At 29.7% G+C, this 19,654-nt stretch overlaps 1 protein-coding gene across 2 annotated transcripts in view; it reads left to right on the plus strand.

Annotated features, from left to right (window-relative positions):
- Nucleotides 1-5,544: 5,544 nt before the first annotated feature.
- LOC116767323 (slit homolog 1 protein) overlaps nt 5,545-19,654 on the plus strand; it is a 59,333-nt gene continuing 45,223 nt past the window's right edge. The window contains exon 1 of one of the 2 annotated variants that reach the window (XM_032657585.2): nt 5,545-5,759. The gene's annotated coding sequence lies outside the window, so the exon portion shown is untranslated. Of the gene's footprint in view, nt 5,760-5,864; nt 5,900-19,654 lie in introns of those variants that run through there. The other variant, XM_061527270.1, reaches the window with a different exon arrangement.

Consider the following 19,654-nt stretch of genomic DNA (forward strand, 5'->3'; position numbering starts at 1 on the left):
AGTTTGCTCTTTTTGAGGATTGCTTCAGCGGGTCAGCGTTTGTAAAGGTATGGTAAAAATTCTACTATCGCTTTTTCAAACGACAAAAATTAAAGTCATTATCTCTTTTTTGTTTATTATAGCGATATAATTTGAACTGTGATAAATTAATATGATCTTCATCTTTGAATTAATATGTATTGGCTTACATTACTTTAATTATTAAAAAGTTTTGTAACCTTGGGTATTTTATCGTAAAAAAAAATAATTAAAATTGCAAAGATGTATTATTAAATTAGAAATTTGCAATTAGTTTATAACAAAAGTTTGTCGATAATAGTATTTACCTTCTGTGTAGTTTTTGGTATACCAAATTAAAATGTTGTTCCTAATATGAAAATACAAAAAGAAATTCTCAATACGATAGCATGTAAATCGTGAATAGAGTATGAATAATGAATAGAGTAAAACAGTTGTTTTATTTTTTTATTCTTAAGTATTTCAATATAAAATGTTTTCTGGCAACGCCCATTTGAGAATATCCATTTGAAAATTAGTGCTTCAAATAACATGATTAATAGTTATCACGATATTTTCCTGTAAAATTTTCTCATCGTCAAAAATATGTTATTTTAGCGTTCTCGTGTTATAAAAGGCGTTTTCCATCGAACCGTTATTCATGGTTCGCTAGTTTCGAATTTACTTAAATAAGTTTTCACAATCAGCAGTTTAAGACTCTCCGTAATTTCTCTTTTGTAGCTTTAGAGGTTCTTTTATTTTATATTAACTTAAAATTTAATTAAATAATTTAATTTAAAAGCAAAATAGTATTAGATAAAAATCATTTCATTAATCCGTAGCAGAAAAGTCTTCTCAAGATAGAAGCCATTTAATTTGTGCCAAGTTTTTTATGTTCCTGAACACAAGATAACATATCGGCAGACATAATTAAATGTATTATTTCTTAATCAACTTTTTATTCTGGAGTTTGGCAGTTTTATTATTTCCAGAAAAAAAATCTGGTTATATTAAAAGAAATAAAATTTAGGCATTGCATAAAAATATACATACAGATTTTAAAGGAAACAATTTTTTTTTGATATATATAGAACTAATAAACCCTACTCATATTATCGAGATGAGCGATACATGCATATGCAGTAGCCTGCCGGCAGAGGTTTTTAATTAAAAATCACCTGTTGTTTTTAAAGAGATATAATGAACTTGTAGTGGATAATTTATTAATTATTACTGTGTATTTTTTTTAATTATATGATATTATAACTATAATATTTAAAATTGAGTTCGATTCCATTTTACAATATATTTTTTTATAATAGTTCAAATAACTGCTATTTGTGAGTTAACATCTTCCATGTACTTCTATTTTTCAATTAAATTGTATAAGTTGCATCATTGTTTCATATAAATTAATAAAAACTTTGAATATAACCAGATATATTAATTATGGGAACAATACGGGACAATTGACAAACTGATAGCGTTAACAAACATCATAGCAAAAATCTTTTTTCGGTTCTACAAATGAGCATGTTGTGATTTATGCTTAACAACAGGTATTTTAGGCCAAATGACCAGAAGGGTTTTTTATCCGGGGTTTCTGGATGCCTAGGATACAACACTTTGTTGTCGGAGAGCTTAAAAGATGATAGAAAAAGCGAGAGGCAAATTACAGTTTGTTGGATAGACTTAGAGAATGCGTTCGGGTCGATGTAATATGAATTAATGCTATTCGCGCTAAAACGGTATAACTGTCCAACACTAGTTAGTGATATGTTCGCGTCATATTCCTCAAAATTAATGTTTTCTATAATAACTAAAGAAAGCGTTTCAAAAACTTTGAGTTACAATTTAGGACTATTTCAAGGCTGTTGTTTGTCTCCAATAATATTTAATATTGTTATTAACATTTTAGTATATAAACTAATAAGCAGCGATAATAAATGGGGGCTTAGGTTCAAGTTCAATACTAAATACACAGAATCCATTTTAGCCGACGAAGCGAAATACCAAATATACCTCATACGAACCGGGATAATCGTAAGGCCGTCAATGCGTTTCTACGGTTTCGGAAAATGTTCCTTTAAATTTCTCGGTCGTAAGATAGATAATATAGGTCGTACTCCATCTTTAGGAGGAATTAGTAGATAGCTTTTTGAACGATCTTAACAAGGTCGATAACCAACCGATTAGTAAAAAACATGAAAAAAGCTTGGATCTACGATAATTATATAATATAATATATAGGAAGTAATATAAAATCCCAGAGGATATTTGTGCGACGGCGTCCAGACCGGACATATTTTTATATTGCCGAATTTTAAATCGCGTTGTGATAATAGAGCTCATGGTTCCTTGGGAAACCAACATTCCCAAAGACCATGTCATGCAGGTCAACAAGTATTACGAGCTTACTAAGAAGAGTTTCGTTGTAAATTTGTACGCGATAGAGGTAGGAGCGAGAAGTATAATAGCCAAATCTCGCTACAACCTGCTAAAAGACTTGGGCCTGTCAAGAATTAAAATCAGTTCATTCTTGGAACGTGCGTCGACCGCAGCCCTGGTAGTTTCGTTTCAAATTTGGTTAGGTAGAGAGAGGAGCTTGGACAGTGGAGCTGAGCGTTTACCGCGCGTTAGATTGGGGCCTCTTAAACCTACACCTGGGTCACAAGTCCCAGGCACTGTAGAAGCTCCTCTCCCTGCAACGCGATGGACTCGGCACCCGCACGGTGAATCCATGGAATACTGAGAGGTTTCGTCTCTATTATTGAATAAATTATATAGTCATTAATTAATGTAAGATGAGGTGCCCTTAATTCGTTGAAATACCTATAGGTGGTGCCTATATGACCTGAGCTGTAGCTAATAGAAACGTGAAAGAATTGTTTTTATTCTACTATCCGTTTTGAATTTAGCATAAACAAAAACTCCTGATACAAATAAATAGCATTTACTCAAATATATTTTTCCTACTTGATAACAATACATCAGTCAAACTGTCACTTTTAAAGAAGCGATTGGGCAACGTTTTGATTGCTTGAATGTAAGACAATCTGACAGTGTTTTTCTTCTTTCTGAAGTCGACAACAATTTGTTGAAGAAAATATTGTAAGAGTCGACGTAAGCGGATCTTTGGAACGTATTATCCTTTCTATAAAAAATAATAACGTCGTTAAATCTTCAGACTCATTATTGGACTGGTTCGCTTTAATAAAAACTAAGCTTTTCTTTTTACCAGCATCGTTGATGTTATTATGTTTTGCTAAGATGACCTCAGATTATTTTAAAAATAAACACAAACTAAAATATATCGTATACGTTTAACATAGAAATGAATTCAGCTTGTTCTTAATTTTAGATTCGGAACTAGTGCTAGTGAGTAATGCTTTTAGAGTTTTTTTACAAGTTTGAATTTATATTTTTGCATGACTACGGATTTGTATGTTTGAAATTTTTGTAACAAGAAATATAGGATTCACTAAAATAATTTTTTTGACATTTAAAAAAAGAATTTTAAACCGTTATACAAATTAAACCTGCGATGCTGTTTGTTTAAAAAAAAAATTAAAATCTTCGTATTGAATGTTGCGATATAGTCTCTGGAATTGGAAACTGGACTGAACGATATAAAAGAAAAGATAATAGTAATTTGTTTCATGAATTAAGTTAAGACATGTGATTTTAGTATTATTTGACATATCCATTTGAGAAATTTAAAAATGCCATAATGGTAAAACATAAATATATGTGTACAAGTATTCCCTTCCTAATATTAAGTTCGCGTGAAAGTGTACGATACGCGTATTTTCTTGTGGCTATTTTCTTGTAGGCCGTTTATGTTCTTTGGTTTTCTATAATAATCATAATAAGAACAACATTTAAAAACGTATGCTATATATAACACAGTCAGTGGCTATTATTACATTATCACTCTTTTATATTAACATCAAAATAAAATGTTTTTTACACCGTTAAATTTTCGAGGAAATTCATTATAAATGTCAGTAAAAACGGGCAAGCATAAAAAGTAATTGATACATTAAAAAATGGCTGGCAGATGAATAAAATAGAGTCAGGTGCTACAATATTCGGAAGAGGAAAAGAGTAAGTATATATATATGCATGTATACATAATATATTTCTTTTTTTCGTACCCACACTGAAATCATTCACCCATTTCTATCTCAAATCAATCCATTTAAGCAATAATTGGGCTCCATTCGCTCGTCTGCTTTATTTCAGACTTATATTTATTGAACGATATAATTGTTTACATTCTATATGTGTAGATGATAATAACCGCATTTCTGGAATTTTAACTATAAAATGTAAACGTAAGGAGAATGTCTCTGAAGCTAGATATCTGATATATCCCGCAGTATAAAATATTCTTTTAGCTTTTACTAGCTATTGACAAATGTAGGAGCCATTATATTCATCCTTATGGGTTGAAACGTGAGACTTTGGTCTTTTATGACTATCGAAAACGCTTAACTAGAAAGGAAGTATAATGGTAAACGTTCCTGTTGTCACGTTTATTGGATGACGTGATGTAAATTTTAATTCATATTATCCAATTCACCACATATGAACATAGTGTGTTATATTATATATTTTGACAACTTTTTCTATGGATATTATCTATCATTGGCATATACGCTTAGTCATTGTCGTTGTAACCAGCGAGCCCACGAAGCTACAGAATAAAAATAATGATTTATGTATTTTTAAAATAAATATAATCCAGGAGATTTATTCGTAGTTATTTACATGTGATTTTTGTGATCATAACTGTGATGTAAGTTCTACGCCGTAGCATCTCTACGACGTGGGTTTGCAGAGCAAGCTGTCGAGATGGGCATGCAAATAGAATTAGTTGGAAGCAAATATGTTTTTGAGCAATGTATAATATTTATATGTTTTATTAACATTTTAAATCTTAAGAGATATTTTTAAGATTTTAAATAGTTTCAATTCACATCTTATTTAAAGAGATATAAAAATGACGTTGAATGTAACTTGTTTTGCCAAAAACACTAATAAGTATTTTATAGGAACTAATTGCGTTATTCCTACGATTCATCTTCCCAACTCATCTCAATATAGGGAAAGTTGTTTGTTATAATGGTATTGTTCTCATGAACCTTCACATCAACAAAGGGAAGGCACAAATAAATGAGATTCGAATTACGATAAATACAAAATTACTGTATTGTTGGCATTCTGTTATTTCTCAAGGGTATTTAATAGATTATTTTTTGGAACATTAAATATTCATCGACAATTTAAAAAACAAAACGTACAAAATATAAATATTTTTTCCATAAAGCAAGATATCTATTTTCTTTTCAATAACCGATAAAACAAATCAATCTTAAACAACAATAGATTGGCAGAAAGTGTGCCATAAAAATCTGTTCCGTATAAAATTTTGTAAAAGCTTTTGGCTATGAACAATGGTGTTGAGTGTCACAAAGGGCGCGAAGTCTAAACGAATGAAGGCACTGAGAGGGTAGGAGGGGTGGCAGAGCGGGGCGCGGCAGAACAACGCGCGGTACTGCGGCGAACGCACGCTGCCTTTAAACCTACCCCACACAGGACAACAAAAATCGCGCCGAAATCGTATGTGAGACAAAGCTTATATATAAGCGGTGAGGATAGTCCAAAACTTTTTAAGTCCCCCTAAGTCAGTTTTCATCCTTACATGCAGAAAGAAGTCTAAGAAGTTCTGAGCCGCATCTTTTGAGGAAAATTTTAAGGTGAGTAGGATCTCTTTTGTTGGTACAATATATTAAAATACTGAAGTCGTTGATTGTCCACTTAAAAAAAAATCTGTCTTTTTCGTTTCAGAAATAACAAATCAAACAAGTATTACATATACATACCAATATAATTTAAGGTAATTTAATTGCCTTGATTTTGTATTTAATTTAACGTATCCTACAATAAGAGATTATATTATTAGATTATCTAAAAAATGATTAATTAGGACATTTCATTTAATAAGAAGGATAAATGAATTTTAAAATTAGTTTAAAATTCTATAAAACTATTGAAACTTGTCGAGAACGTTTGAACCAGAATAACAGTTATTTTTCAAACTACAATGTGCATATTCAAATAAACCTGATTACATATTGGTTTAAAAAAAATACTTATTTTAATATCGTGAAAGTACCAAATTTAATTGTAACTAGCAATGTTTAAATATTATCACAGGCAGAATTCATTGTCAGTCAACATTACCACCAACAAAAACCTGTCCTCCATTTTGTTTTCGTTTCTTGTGCACAGCAACATCGTGCTTAGAAATTACAGGTAAATATACAAAATTATCAGTAGAGTACTGGGGACTGAGCCTATTATTGTGCCCATAATATTTCTACGTCTTGCGTGCACCGGTTGTAGTTAAATTCTTGGGAATATTTTTCATGTCAGCCAAGTATTAGTAAGTTGACCTACTTGGTAAGTTTATATAATGTCTTAATAGTGCGGCTAAGTGTGCGGTAAGCTTACCACTAGCTAGTGCGACGTTATGATTCTCACATGATTCTGAAAGGGGAATACGTAATTCAGACTCAAGAGAATAGACCTTTATTCGGCTCGTTAAAACTTTGCAACCCACATAACGAGAGAGACGTACATGAGGGATATATCGAAACAAAGAAAGCTTAGGCTTGTTTAATTTGTTCTGCTAGGGGACTGGATTAATCAGTTTAACTTTTATTACTCGATGTCAAAAAACGGCGGCCCCCAGCGGTTCGCTATAACTAGTATCTTTGCATAATTTAGCAAGGGATCAGTTTAGAAAACGATATTCTATTAAGCTTCGGGGATGAGACAGAAATTGTTTTTATAAATTTTCTTGCAAACAAATTCAATTAAGTTCTAACATAGCCTCAAGGATTGAAAGGGATTGTGTAGAAAGCTGCAGAATGAGATAATACGTGGATATAATATAATAATCACGTATGATACTGAAGACACTGAAATATTCGGTGAGGAAGAGGGACGTTGTTAGAAATAAAGTGAAAAAGGTCAAATTAATTTTGATATCTGCCAAAATATTGGTTCAAATTTAAAACTTAAAGATTATTATTTTAAGAATAACAGATTGTTTCACACCATTACCTTAATGCTACGGTATACGGAATGTTTGAATTCCATGCTAGTAAGGTCGAGCTAAACTACTTCTGTAGTTATAACAATCATATATAGATAGGTAAATATGACGCAAAAACATAAAATTTGATTTTATATAACAAAGTATGATGCCCAGTTATTAATGATATTATTGATCCGTAATTAATATAGCGAAAGTTTGATTATACAGATCCATTTTTATATATTTTTTTCACAAATATACATAAATATTATGAGGAAAATATTATGATTGATGAGGACTTAAGGTGTCTCTTACTCATTGTTTTTCTAACATTCAATTTCGATTAATTGTCACATAGGAACCGATTTTTATATGAAAAAAAATTGTTGGGTAGAAAATTGAGCATAATATGGTAAAATGAATCAATGATCGCACCTATGGGATCCATTAAATTTTGTGTGGAATGTTTTATTTGATAGAATTTCATGAACGTTGATAAAAAATTTGAACCCTTTATTTCTACCACTTTCAATTTTAGTTAACCTATATAATTCGATATATATATATATATATATATATATATATATATATATATATATATATATATATATACTCTTCTCCTCTTCTGAATATACGAGTAGAGTTTCCAACATAATATGTAGATAAACAATAAATTGTATGGGATAGTGAATATTTTTTTTAATTCATTATAGCATAAAAAAAGTTATATATTTTCACAGATTGGAATTTAATAAATAACAGGTGCTTTAAATATTTAACGAGACGGATCATATTTTTAAAATTGGAAGCATTTGCAATTCCTGTTCAACATTTAAGCTATTAAAATATCTATTAACTTATATATACATATATATATAAGTTAATAGATATTTTTATATATATATATATATACATTTTAACGTTATTCATAATAATGGTGAATTTTTAAGTGATAAAAATATTTATACATAAACTTCAAAACATATACATAATGGTTATTTAAATGTTCTTTTGAATTTGAATCGATTTAATGATGATTCCAAAACAGTGACGAAATTATTTTGTCCAAATAAATGGTTTCCTACTAGAAAATACAAATTTAATGCATTCTCAAACGTTTGAAACACACAAGAGCAGTACTTGAATCGTTGAGGCGAAAGACGTTACTGTAGTTTGTACCGATACAATCAATAAATATAGCTTTAGGATACAACAGTTCCTTTAAACAAATTTTTTAACAAATCAAACAAATAGTTAAATTTTATTTAGATGATAAAGTGAATTCATAACTTTTTAAGCGAAATAAATTTTTATTTTTCAAGGAACTTAAGTATGTACTCTGCTGAAAGAGTTTCAGAATGTAGCTGTAGTTAAACTTTCTCCTTATTGGTTAGTTAGTGCTATTGTACGTATGTACATATGGATGGAGAACGTATCTTTGTTCCCTGACAAAACCTTGAGATCCTTACGAATTGAATATAATTATCATTAATAGGATTTGTTGATTGCTTTAGATGTGAACTCTATTGAATATAATATATCCCTTAACGAGCCCTATTTTCTAAGTAATAAAAGTGGTGGCTTCCGCTAAGTAATAAATGAATTTTAATTAATCAGAGTACTCCAGCAAGGGTTAATTAGCTTAGTAGACACTAGGTATCTATTAGGTAGGTAGACTATCTAGGGGTAGTCTGAACACGTCCTTCTTGAAAAGTTAATCATTTGTTAGGTGAATATATCTGAACTTCTAAAAGTCATTACTAATATTAAACTTTTGATAACAAAATATATTCCATCGCGTATTCTAGTTTTTTATTTAGAAATGTGTTTATTTATTTTAAGACTAATAAATCCAATATTAGCTGTATAATCATAGTTTAATGTTTGTGAAATATAAGTAAATATTCATCACGTTATAACGAAATTGTAAAGATACTAGCAGTTTTTTACCTTAATTTGTAATGCGAATATATCATTGAACCTTCCCATCCTGAGACATTTCTCATTTATGATTCAACGATATGCCGGCTTAGAACCAATATATACTATCGCAACAACATTCTTTGAATCAATGCTAGAATACTTGTAATACATTCAATAATTTTCCTTGGTCTGTAGTCAAAACATCTATTTAGTAGACACACAATATATATACAAATGTTTATGTTATACTGCTTAGATCACTTGGATATAAAGAAATATACCTGTTAGAGTGTTCCATTGAATCGTATGTTAAAGAGAAAGTTATTGCTTTAAGAAAATCTATGTAACTGATTTAATATTGTAAAGTGCAAGGTATCAAACAAATATTTAATGTATTTCGCTATATTCTGAGTTCTTCGAAACGAATTCAAATTTATACCGAGCTCTAGGCTAGATGAAACCAATGTTTATACTTGAGATATATTTTAATGCACCCTCAGAGGATAGTGTGAAACGGCTACAAGTTATGGATGCTGTTAAAAATATTGCCCTAGTTTCTCGGAGTTTCTGGATAGAACGATGCAGTTTTGGCATATAGTAGCTTGCAGTAATTTTACGATGCTGCAAGCAGATTGGTTATATTTAAACATAGCGATAAAACCTTCGCTTCAAATCGATCGTATAGATTTAGATTGGAACAGATTTTTATGACTCCAATTTAAGCTGTTGATTTATTAACTTCGCTGTTTTATATGACTCTCATAAAACGTTATTAATTCAGAATATAAGATCATAATTGATTGAGAGTTCTATAATGATTTAATAAGGATTTTATTCAGAGAATACTTCCAGATTTTGGTATTAGTGGTAATTTTGCAGAATGTTTTTTTTTCAAAGCTCTTGGCAGCTGTTTCTAGGCAAAAACCCTTTGTAATTAACATTGTTATTTTATGAAGAACCGACAACCCTAAGGTTCAGTAACGAAGTCTATCCGAGCGCGTAATGGCTCATTTCCCTTTGTCATAAAGTTGCGTTCTAGAGCACATATGAACGTAAAGGTACATTTTAATTTAATATCTTTGTTGTTTCACCAGGAAATATAGATTAATTTATTTTAACTACTCTATGAAAACTACAAATTTGATTAATATTTTAGCCTATATTAAAAATTGGTTTTTGAATTCGACACTAATGAGTACATCCGAATGGGATTATTCGATTGGGTTTTTTTAATTTATTGTTCAGTCTACTAAAAAAACGTGATACAGATATTTTATTATAAGAAGCGTTGTTTAAAACAGGGAAAAGTAAATAAACTTAAAGATTTTATTCAAACGAATAAATAATATTGTTGAAGAAAGGATAGCATTGTCGGGATTTAGAGCGACATTTGTGTAAAATGGAAAAATAAATGGAACGTCTTAACTAAAACCGCAGTCGGAATCGATTCCGGGATTGTACCTGGCTAAAAAAATCAAATTTACATAAAAGCCTTGGCTAACTTTAATCTCTTTCATTCATAAGGGAAGATTTTTGGTTCGTGTTAATGAAATCTTTGTTATTCAAATTACCTTTACCAATAAATATTTACAATAGAATTTTGTTATATATTGTGTATCTGAGGGTTTATGTGTATACATATATTTGACTACAATAAGTTCAATCATTCCTGTCGGTCATATCGTTGACAGTTTTCCCGTATCAATTAATTTTAATAATAAGTAAAAAAAAATATATACTCACATTATACATGTTAAGGACATTCAATGTCTTTAAATAATGTTTATTTAAGGTTATATTGTAATTAAGAGACTACAATACTTTCGACTGATCATTTTTAAATTAATCTACAAACTCCATTATGTAGAATATCGGCGCTGTGCACACCCGATTAGAAGTCTTTTATAGGTTATATTTTTTAATCTTACTTCACTAATTTTACGAATTAAGACTATTATAACAGACTTAAGTAATTATTTTATAATTAAGGCTATGTAAATGTTTCAAAATTTTACATTTTATTAGCAGAACAATATATCGAACATATTTTTTATTTATATATAAAATATATGAAAATTAATTATCTTCTAATAAAGCTGTATCAAACATGTTTATTATATTGAAATCGATTTGTATTGTGTACGTATGACGTTGTTACATAATCTATTTATTGATGAATATAATTAATTCGAGCTGCAATACAGTATTTTTGCCAATTATCTTTAATATATATTGAATAGGTATAGTTTTTGAGGTTCATAAAAAAATAAACACACATAAGAAGGATAAACAAATAATTGTATCCAACTTTTCATAAAAATGTCCATCAAATAATAATAATTAAAAGATAATATGGGCAATGAAGAAATATAATATTATATAGAAATCTTATATAACGAAATATTTGTATTTAATTCAATTTGTTTGATATAAATATGTCATTAAATTAATCAAGTATTCGACCATTATGAGCTTGGTTATTATGTGTTCCTACTGGAAAAATAATCTGCGTGCAATCTCTCCTCACCTGAAGTAGCACTTACTTATGCTCAGAACTGATGCAAGTATGAGTTGCATTGTTGAATTTTAATGAGGAGGCCTTTAGCCTTATACTTTCGATTGTGTACTGGATACTAATGTGGAATGAAAGCCTGTATTAGAAATTATTATTTCACACAGTCTGCCCCGGGGGAAATCTGAAAGGGAAGGTTATACTTTTGAAAAATAGTCGTGATATATTCTTGGTTGTAAGTGTCAACTTTATAGTTTCATTTTTAAAGTTACGTATTTCTTATAATATAATGTGCGTAAAAGTGCTGCTGGCACTATGGGTTCGTATATACATACATATGTCTCGTAAATAAAAAGTTATGTTAAAGCTATGAAAACCTTACAGTTAGTTGTGCGGCTTATTGGATTAATGTGTATATGTCTTATATATAAATTTCTCGTGTCACAATGTTCGTTCCCACACTCCTTCGAAACGGGTTGACCGATTCTCATGAAGTTTTGTGAGCATATCGAATAGGTCTGCGAATCGGCCAACATCCATTTTTCATATCCCTTAGTCATAAGGGTTGTTCACCCTTAAACTTTTTTTTTTAATTTTTTGTTTTTATTTTTTTATAATGTGCCATTAAACAATACATATAAACCAAAATTTTTGCTTTTTTATCACTAACCCCTATTTTTTTATATATATGTAAACACAATAACGAGTGCATGTTTGTTTCGGCTAATATCTAAAATGGCTGAAGCACATTTAACGGGACTTATTGGCAGGTTGCTTATGTAATAAAAAGTAACTTAGGGTACTTTTTTTCAAAATCCCGAATGACCATTCCGATATTATAACCCGCGAGTCGGAGGCAGGGCGCATACGGGGCTTTAAAGTTTTGTCATAGTTTCTTATTACTTTTCAAACGCAGACGGAATCGCGGGTAACAGCGAGTATATATATATATATATGTATATATATATATATATATATATATAAGTTAATTGATATTTTAATAGCTTAAATATTAAACAGGAATTGCAAATGCTTCCAATTTTAAAAATATGATCCGTCTCGTTAAATATTTAAAGCACCTGTTATTTATTAAATTCCAATCTGTGAAAATATATAACTTTTTTTATGCTATAATGAATTTAAAAAAATATTCACTATCCCATACAATTTATTGTTTATCTACATATTATATTCGAAACTCTACTCGTATATATTCTCTATTAAGTTTCCGTGCTTTTGAAATACTAAACGAGATCCTCCTAAGAGTTCTTCATATTTCTAATTTTACAATATTAAAGAGAAAATAACGGTTTTCTTTTCCGACTCTTACTTTAGACTGAAATAATTAGACAAGGAACAAACTCAAAGAATTTTTTTATTTTAGTCAACTTTCTGGAAAATTCCTGCCAGTGTTTTGTGTGGTTGCAAAGAGTTCTGTAATAACAGAAGCGGATATTCGCGAAGTGTAAAACAAACATAAATAAAACTTGCTCAAAGAAAATAACTGTGTTACGTAATATAGAGTTTTATTTATAATAAAGTGAGCACGCAAATATTCTGTTACACTAATTACAGTTAATCCAAGAACATACGAATGTTTCGTGCATTATTAAATATAATGGGTATCAAGGTTTGCGTTAAAGTGAATAGTAATAAACTCGAGGGTCGTAACACAGCTATATTTGTACATCCTACAGTAAGTTGAAGCTAGCTTAATCTTGTTTGTAAAACATAAAACACGAAAATATTCCCAAGGGAAATACGTTTCACGGGAGATTCGCAAAATATTTAGGTGTTGACATCTTTTTTTACCGTCCGGCTTTTAAATATTACATGTTTTGTGTCTTATAGAAATTTTGTTAAATTTTTAGATGAATAAATATTAGCATATTCGTATCTAATTATATTGATAATCACTTAGCAGCAGACAGGTATACTTATAATCGTTATTGTTTAAAGCAATAAAATATGTGTATTAAAATACATGGTAATTTAAATTTAATTAAGAGAACAATTCTCTTTCTAACTGAACGGACTAATGATGTATTTAATTATGTTCCAGAAAAGATAAAAGTAACGTATCACATTCTTTAATTATATTTGTTAATAATATCATAAAACTGAATGCTCTCTAAGGCTATTTTAGAAATGATAGTCGTTTGAAAGTGATTGCATAACAGTTTTGTGATTTAAATCGAATGCAGTAGGGAATGCTGGCATGAAATATGTTAGGTAATTTTATTCCGTTACCATGGGTAGCGACAGGATCGTTACGCTGACGTCAAAGTATAACAGTTCACGAAACAGTATAATTGAGTAAATGTAAAATAATTAGTGAGGTACCGAATGTCTCTATGCTATCGATTTTGTGTAACACATGTTTTCGTTCTCATAAAAATTTAAGATTCTAACATAATAGAAAAATCGTTTCTTGGTTTAAATTCAAGACGATATACATTTTATTTCTCGATTTTGAATTTATTTCTTACGTCAGTTATATTTGAAATGAATCTTAAGGGAATTAAGTGATGAAACCTAGCAATGAACAACCACGGTAATGTTATTAATTTTTGTCTCAGACTTATTTTAAAAACTTTTGGTGCTAAACACAAAAAAAATTAATAGACTCAAATTTGTGGCTTAATATGATGAGTCTGTAATGAAACTGATTAAATTTTGTTCTAGCTTTATTTTATGCTCTTCCCTCTTCGTTGAAATGAGAATTCAGTGTACTTTCTTTTGATGTCACAATTGCCTTCATCTGATAAGTCATTATTTTGTAAATTAACTATGAAACTCTCTAGCAATAGGTGGTTCCTTTCTTTAATTACAACAGTTTTGAGCTCTTTTAAGTAATTTTGTTTCCAATTTCTCTGGCTACTATGTAAAATCGAATATAGACCCTGAAACGTGTACGAACATCGAAGTTAGTAATTCACTTAAAAATATGTGCGTTGTGTGAGGTCAATTGGTGAGAAGCTTTAGAATAGCTTTATATTAAATATTAGGGGATAAACCACTCTAAAACCAACTTTCAAAATCTGTTAAAATATTTTTTCAATTGGATTCGTTTGAAACATTGTTTATTCGTGAAAACATCATCTACCATAAATGACTCTATGCAACCAACAATAGTCTATTGTCTCCGGGTCTCAATAATTTGGTCATTGTAGAGACTGATTTAAGTCTGAAACTGTACTACTCGGTAATGAGTGTTTCTCCAAGCGTTCGTTACCAATTGAAATGCCAAAGAGCAATGTTGAAGGATGCCATTATGTGATCTGTGTTGATGGGGCTTATCTTCGGTCGAATAATTTGTATGTAACAGAAGTTTTATGTTTTTTAATGTATTTATGAATATGATTCCTGAGATATCTACTTATTAATAAAATATGAATTTTTATTGAGAAGCTTTTGTTTAGTATCATTAGTTTTTCGAAGGTCCAAATATTAGTTTTGCATTCATATTACAATTTGATGCAAAATCTAATCCATATCGAAAAGAAAACGAGGGTTGTACTGTTTTTTATTATTGATATAATCTTAAGTTTTTCATCGAAATACATGGTATACAATAAGACTTGCAGACAATAAATATGAAGTCGAAAAAGGCTGTAAATTCAAGAAACGTCTACAGTACAATGTAACTTCATATAAATTTCATATTTGACCTGAGTTTTGAAAAGAATAAGTCTTTTTTTAAACTTCGTCTCTTATTTATTGAATTCAGAAGATGCGATGAATTCGTACTGTCTTGTTGTGATACAGAGATTACAAACCTTTTCTTTTATGTGTGTTCACCTATTTCTAAATGTAAATTGAAACCGTTATTGGTTCTGTATGTAAATGTCATGGGGATTTGCTTCAACGCATAGAAAGTCATCATTGACACAAATGAAACTGTAAAGCATGGGGGTTTCAAATATATATTTATAACTATAAAGGAATTATTTATATCACGTTTCTTGTTATAAATAAAATGGAATTACGACATGTTCATGTTACACGCTATTGTATATTTTACTAAAGATATCTGCACACTTAAGTTAGTAATATATAATTATGGTATAGTTGATTTTTAATTATCGCCTTTTTAAAGTTCTAATGATATTGTAATTGTAAAAAAAAATAAGCGGACTAAAGAAAAGTTCTCTATGAAAACAGTCACGACAAAGTGTTGATTGCTTCAAAAAAACGACCCAAATAAAACTGACTGCTAGCAATCGTTACGGATGAAAGCGCTCTAGAATTTTGTTTGGCTCTTGTCAATTAATGATTGAACGGTGGTTGAATGAAAAATAAGGTGAAAGAATAAAAAACGTAAACGTAAGGCTTTAAGCTTTTTCGGATTACAGTTCGGGTCTATTCGTTTTAAATGTTAAAACGCATGTTTGATTCATTTCGTGTTTGTGTTACGATACTATTTAACAAAATTATACACAATTTATTTGTTATCTGATAATTATATTATGGTATTTTGATGACTGCAGTTTCAAACGTAATAAAGTCGTATATGATTTTGATTTATTTATAATATAAAATAAATATTTTTACACTTCTAATTGAGTTGCACAAAATACTGACTACAATTTGTAGTTAATGTAAAAAGTATGACCGCAATGAAGTACAACAGACATAAAATATCTGTCTTTTTACTGAGATGGATTGAGTTTGTGGCCTTAGACATAATTTATAGAATTCGTATGTTGCTACATCAGATCGTGACATAATATTTGAAATATATATTTTTTGTCAGAACACCGCTATTAAATAATAAAAGAATAAACAATTTTAGACATAAAGAATCAGACATGTGGTATTTACTATAATATCAGGCTTTAACTTAAAAAAAAAATACAAATACAACCTACGACAATTTTTAATTAGAATAAACCGTTGGAAGTTTTATTAAAATTCCGTATGCTCTGGAATGGTGATTCCTATTAAGGGTAAAGCAAAATAATTTATGTAGTGCCCGATGAACAATCAAACAAGTTCAGTCCTTGCTGCTGAGACTTGAAACTCAAATATTTATCAAGTCCCTACTACAATGTTAGCTTGTATTACCTAGTAAAATTGACCACCATTAATTTAATGGCTTACAAACTTTATAGTATCCAAAACATGGTAAGTAACTTTTATAGTTCTAACAGTTGTTGTATTCAATTTACTTGCATTGCTTCGAGATCACGTAATTATTTAAGTAATAAGTTCTTTTTAAATTTTATGGAACAAATTTACCGTTTAAAGCAGGCGGAGTATTTTAAGTAACTTAGTTATAGTCACATAAACAACGCTTTCAGTATGACCAGCTACATTTAAAACTTTGTCCAGACATTTTGAAACTCAAACAACATGGTGGACAAGTGGTTCGATACTGACTTCCGGTACTGAAAGCTTTTAGTTGTTACATAATGTTTCTCCTTTGGTAAAAAGGTTCATAGATTGGCCGGAATTTTCAATTTTTTCTGTAATGGTGCTCAAACGACTATAACTTCTTATAGATTCATTTATTCCAGTTTACGCCTACCTAATAGATCTATCTCTGTACTGCTATTTATATATCTGTAGACTATTTTGTCCAAACTTTGTAAGGTCAATGAAGTAAAAAACTTTAATATAATACATTCATATTCTGATTCATCTTTACTTGCATTAAGCCTATACAGGACAATGTCAGGTATAATACAAATATGGTACTAGTCATTTTGTGACTGAACTTAAGATTTCTTTCACTTCGATATTAGGTTTCGTAATTATAGCACTATATGTGCATTTGAAATTTGTTCGAAAAAGTCATTAATTTACTTGATAGAATAAACTATTAAAAAGTTATGCAAATCGTGCAAACTATTAAAAAGTTATGCAATGTGAATTATATGTAAGTTTATAATCTGATACCGTAAACTATTACACTCTATCAGATTTCTTACTTATACTCTAGGAAACTTGCAATTTTCATCCAAGAATTTGAAATATGAAACTATTTATCTTCTAAGGTTTCCATCAGGGAAATCAATTACTTGTTAAGAATTAGTTCAACAATATCTTTTCAAGAAGTCCTTTAATTAAAACTACCAGTAATAAAATTCAGTAGAGTAATATACATTATATGTAAAATTTCACTCAATGTGATATAAAAATACTACATAATTTGAACACTTATGCCTATTTGTTATTTCCACACTCCCTAAATGCTCGTTCGATTTCATGCAAGTCGGCCACACTAGCTGGGTCACTAGAGGCCACTACGGGTATGTTTGGTCACTTTGTCCCAAAGCGAGGAGATTTAACAAAGGAATTAAACTATTATGCAGTCAAAGCTCCTTCAAAGACTAAGTTTATGTATTCTGTTCAATTATTTTTATTGCTTACGAAGTGAGTTAATGGAAATTCAAATAATTTATAATATTATTTAAGTTTATAATAAAATTTCGTAACAAACGTGTTATTGATAACATGAAAACATTAGTTTTTTTGTGATACAATTAAATAAATATTAGATGTATGAAGCCCATTCCTTTTTTAAGTAATTAAAAAGCGTGTCAGTTTGATTAAATATGAATCATGTTTTTGAGACCTGTCGTCTAATAAATATGCTTTTTGTGTTAAAAGATATTATTTCTTTCGTGATATCAAACAACTTATTAACAATAGTTAACTATAGTTGGTGGAAAAATAATAACTAATGTCATATAAACATACACTAGCAGTACCAATGAACACAAACCGGTAATCAACATTGAAGATCTTGAAGCAAGTGCTCTGCGACATTTCTATAGATCGTATATTCAGATCTTCATAGGGGGTAGGTTAATTGTAAGCTTCGTCATTTGATTTTATTGGCTTGAACGGCGGAGGGTCGAGGTTAGAACAAGATTCGGGTCAAAGGGTTTGTGTATCGTAAAATAAAATGAGCACACAACCGGCTAGGCCAGAGTAATTGACAATTCTATCATCATCAATAGTGAAGTTTTGTACACTTTACTACAAAAAAATATAAACGAATTAAGTAAGAAATGAACTTGGCCGGTTGTTGAAGTCCATTACAATCGAGATATGAGTTTTATGTTATTTATGTACATTCTTAAACTCAGTGTATGTTGATGTATAGCTATTTACGAATTCAGATGCCGTTGGGAGTAGCTTAAATGTCAAAAGACGTTGCATTTACGAAATTTATCATGCCGTCGTCTGGTTTGCATCGGTAATGACAATGGACGTGTAACTACCCTCTTGTTATTATCTCACGTTCATACAGTAATTAGCTTATATTTTTATTATTCTATATAATTGATTTCATATTACAAGTTATATATCAATTCTATATATTTGATTGAATGATAAATCGTAGTATACGTGATGTGTTCCGAGATTTTGCAATCAATGTACCCCGATTTACGGGACTGTTTTACCGAAAATTGACATTTCAATTCTCCGTGCAATGGGAACATTTAGTCACGTATATGATTGCCGTCATTGTGCTAATTTTGGTTTAGTAAATCAATTCCGAATTGGATTTCAGACGAAATGTGTCTTGAATATTGATTTTTTTTATAAACTTTATATATTAAATTGTTGAATATTGTGCTGCTTGACAAGAACAGTGCGTCTATTTTCAACACTTATATCTATTGATAATATTTATGATTTATATAAAGAGTAAATGATTATTTATGTAATGACTTTTCCGATACCGTGACTAATGAGAACTTGTAATTAGTGGATTTCTCGATATCATTGTTTACGAGAATTATGGATGGAATATATACAACAAATAAATATTAAATCGTATAATTTCTTACGTGCCTTTATTTGTTCCTTGATGTTTTCGGCCGTGGTTGACATATGCGAGTAAGTATTGTATTGTAAACAATTACCATTACATTTTTGAATACGATTTAGAAAAATAAACTTTTCACAAATATATATATATATATATATATTCAAAGATTATTTAGTTTATACATTGTGACGTAGTAAACCTTGAGGTATCTCGTACGCTGATTAATTATGTTACTTGCCCGTCAACATTTGTTATTGAAAATACGTCATTTAGTACAATTAACAAAATTACATTTACACTTATGTAGTACTTTTTTATTTTTACTATG

The sequence above is a fragment of the Danaus plexippus genome (genome assembly GCF_018135715.1).
Source record: "Danaus plexippus chromosome 9 unlocalized genomic scaffold, MEX_DaPlex mxdp_24, whole genome shotgun sequence".
Lineage (NCBI taxonomy): Eukaryota > Metazoa > Arthropoda > Insecta > Lepidoptera > Nymphalidae > Danaus > Danaus plexippus.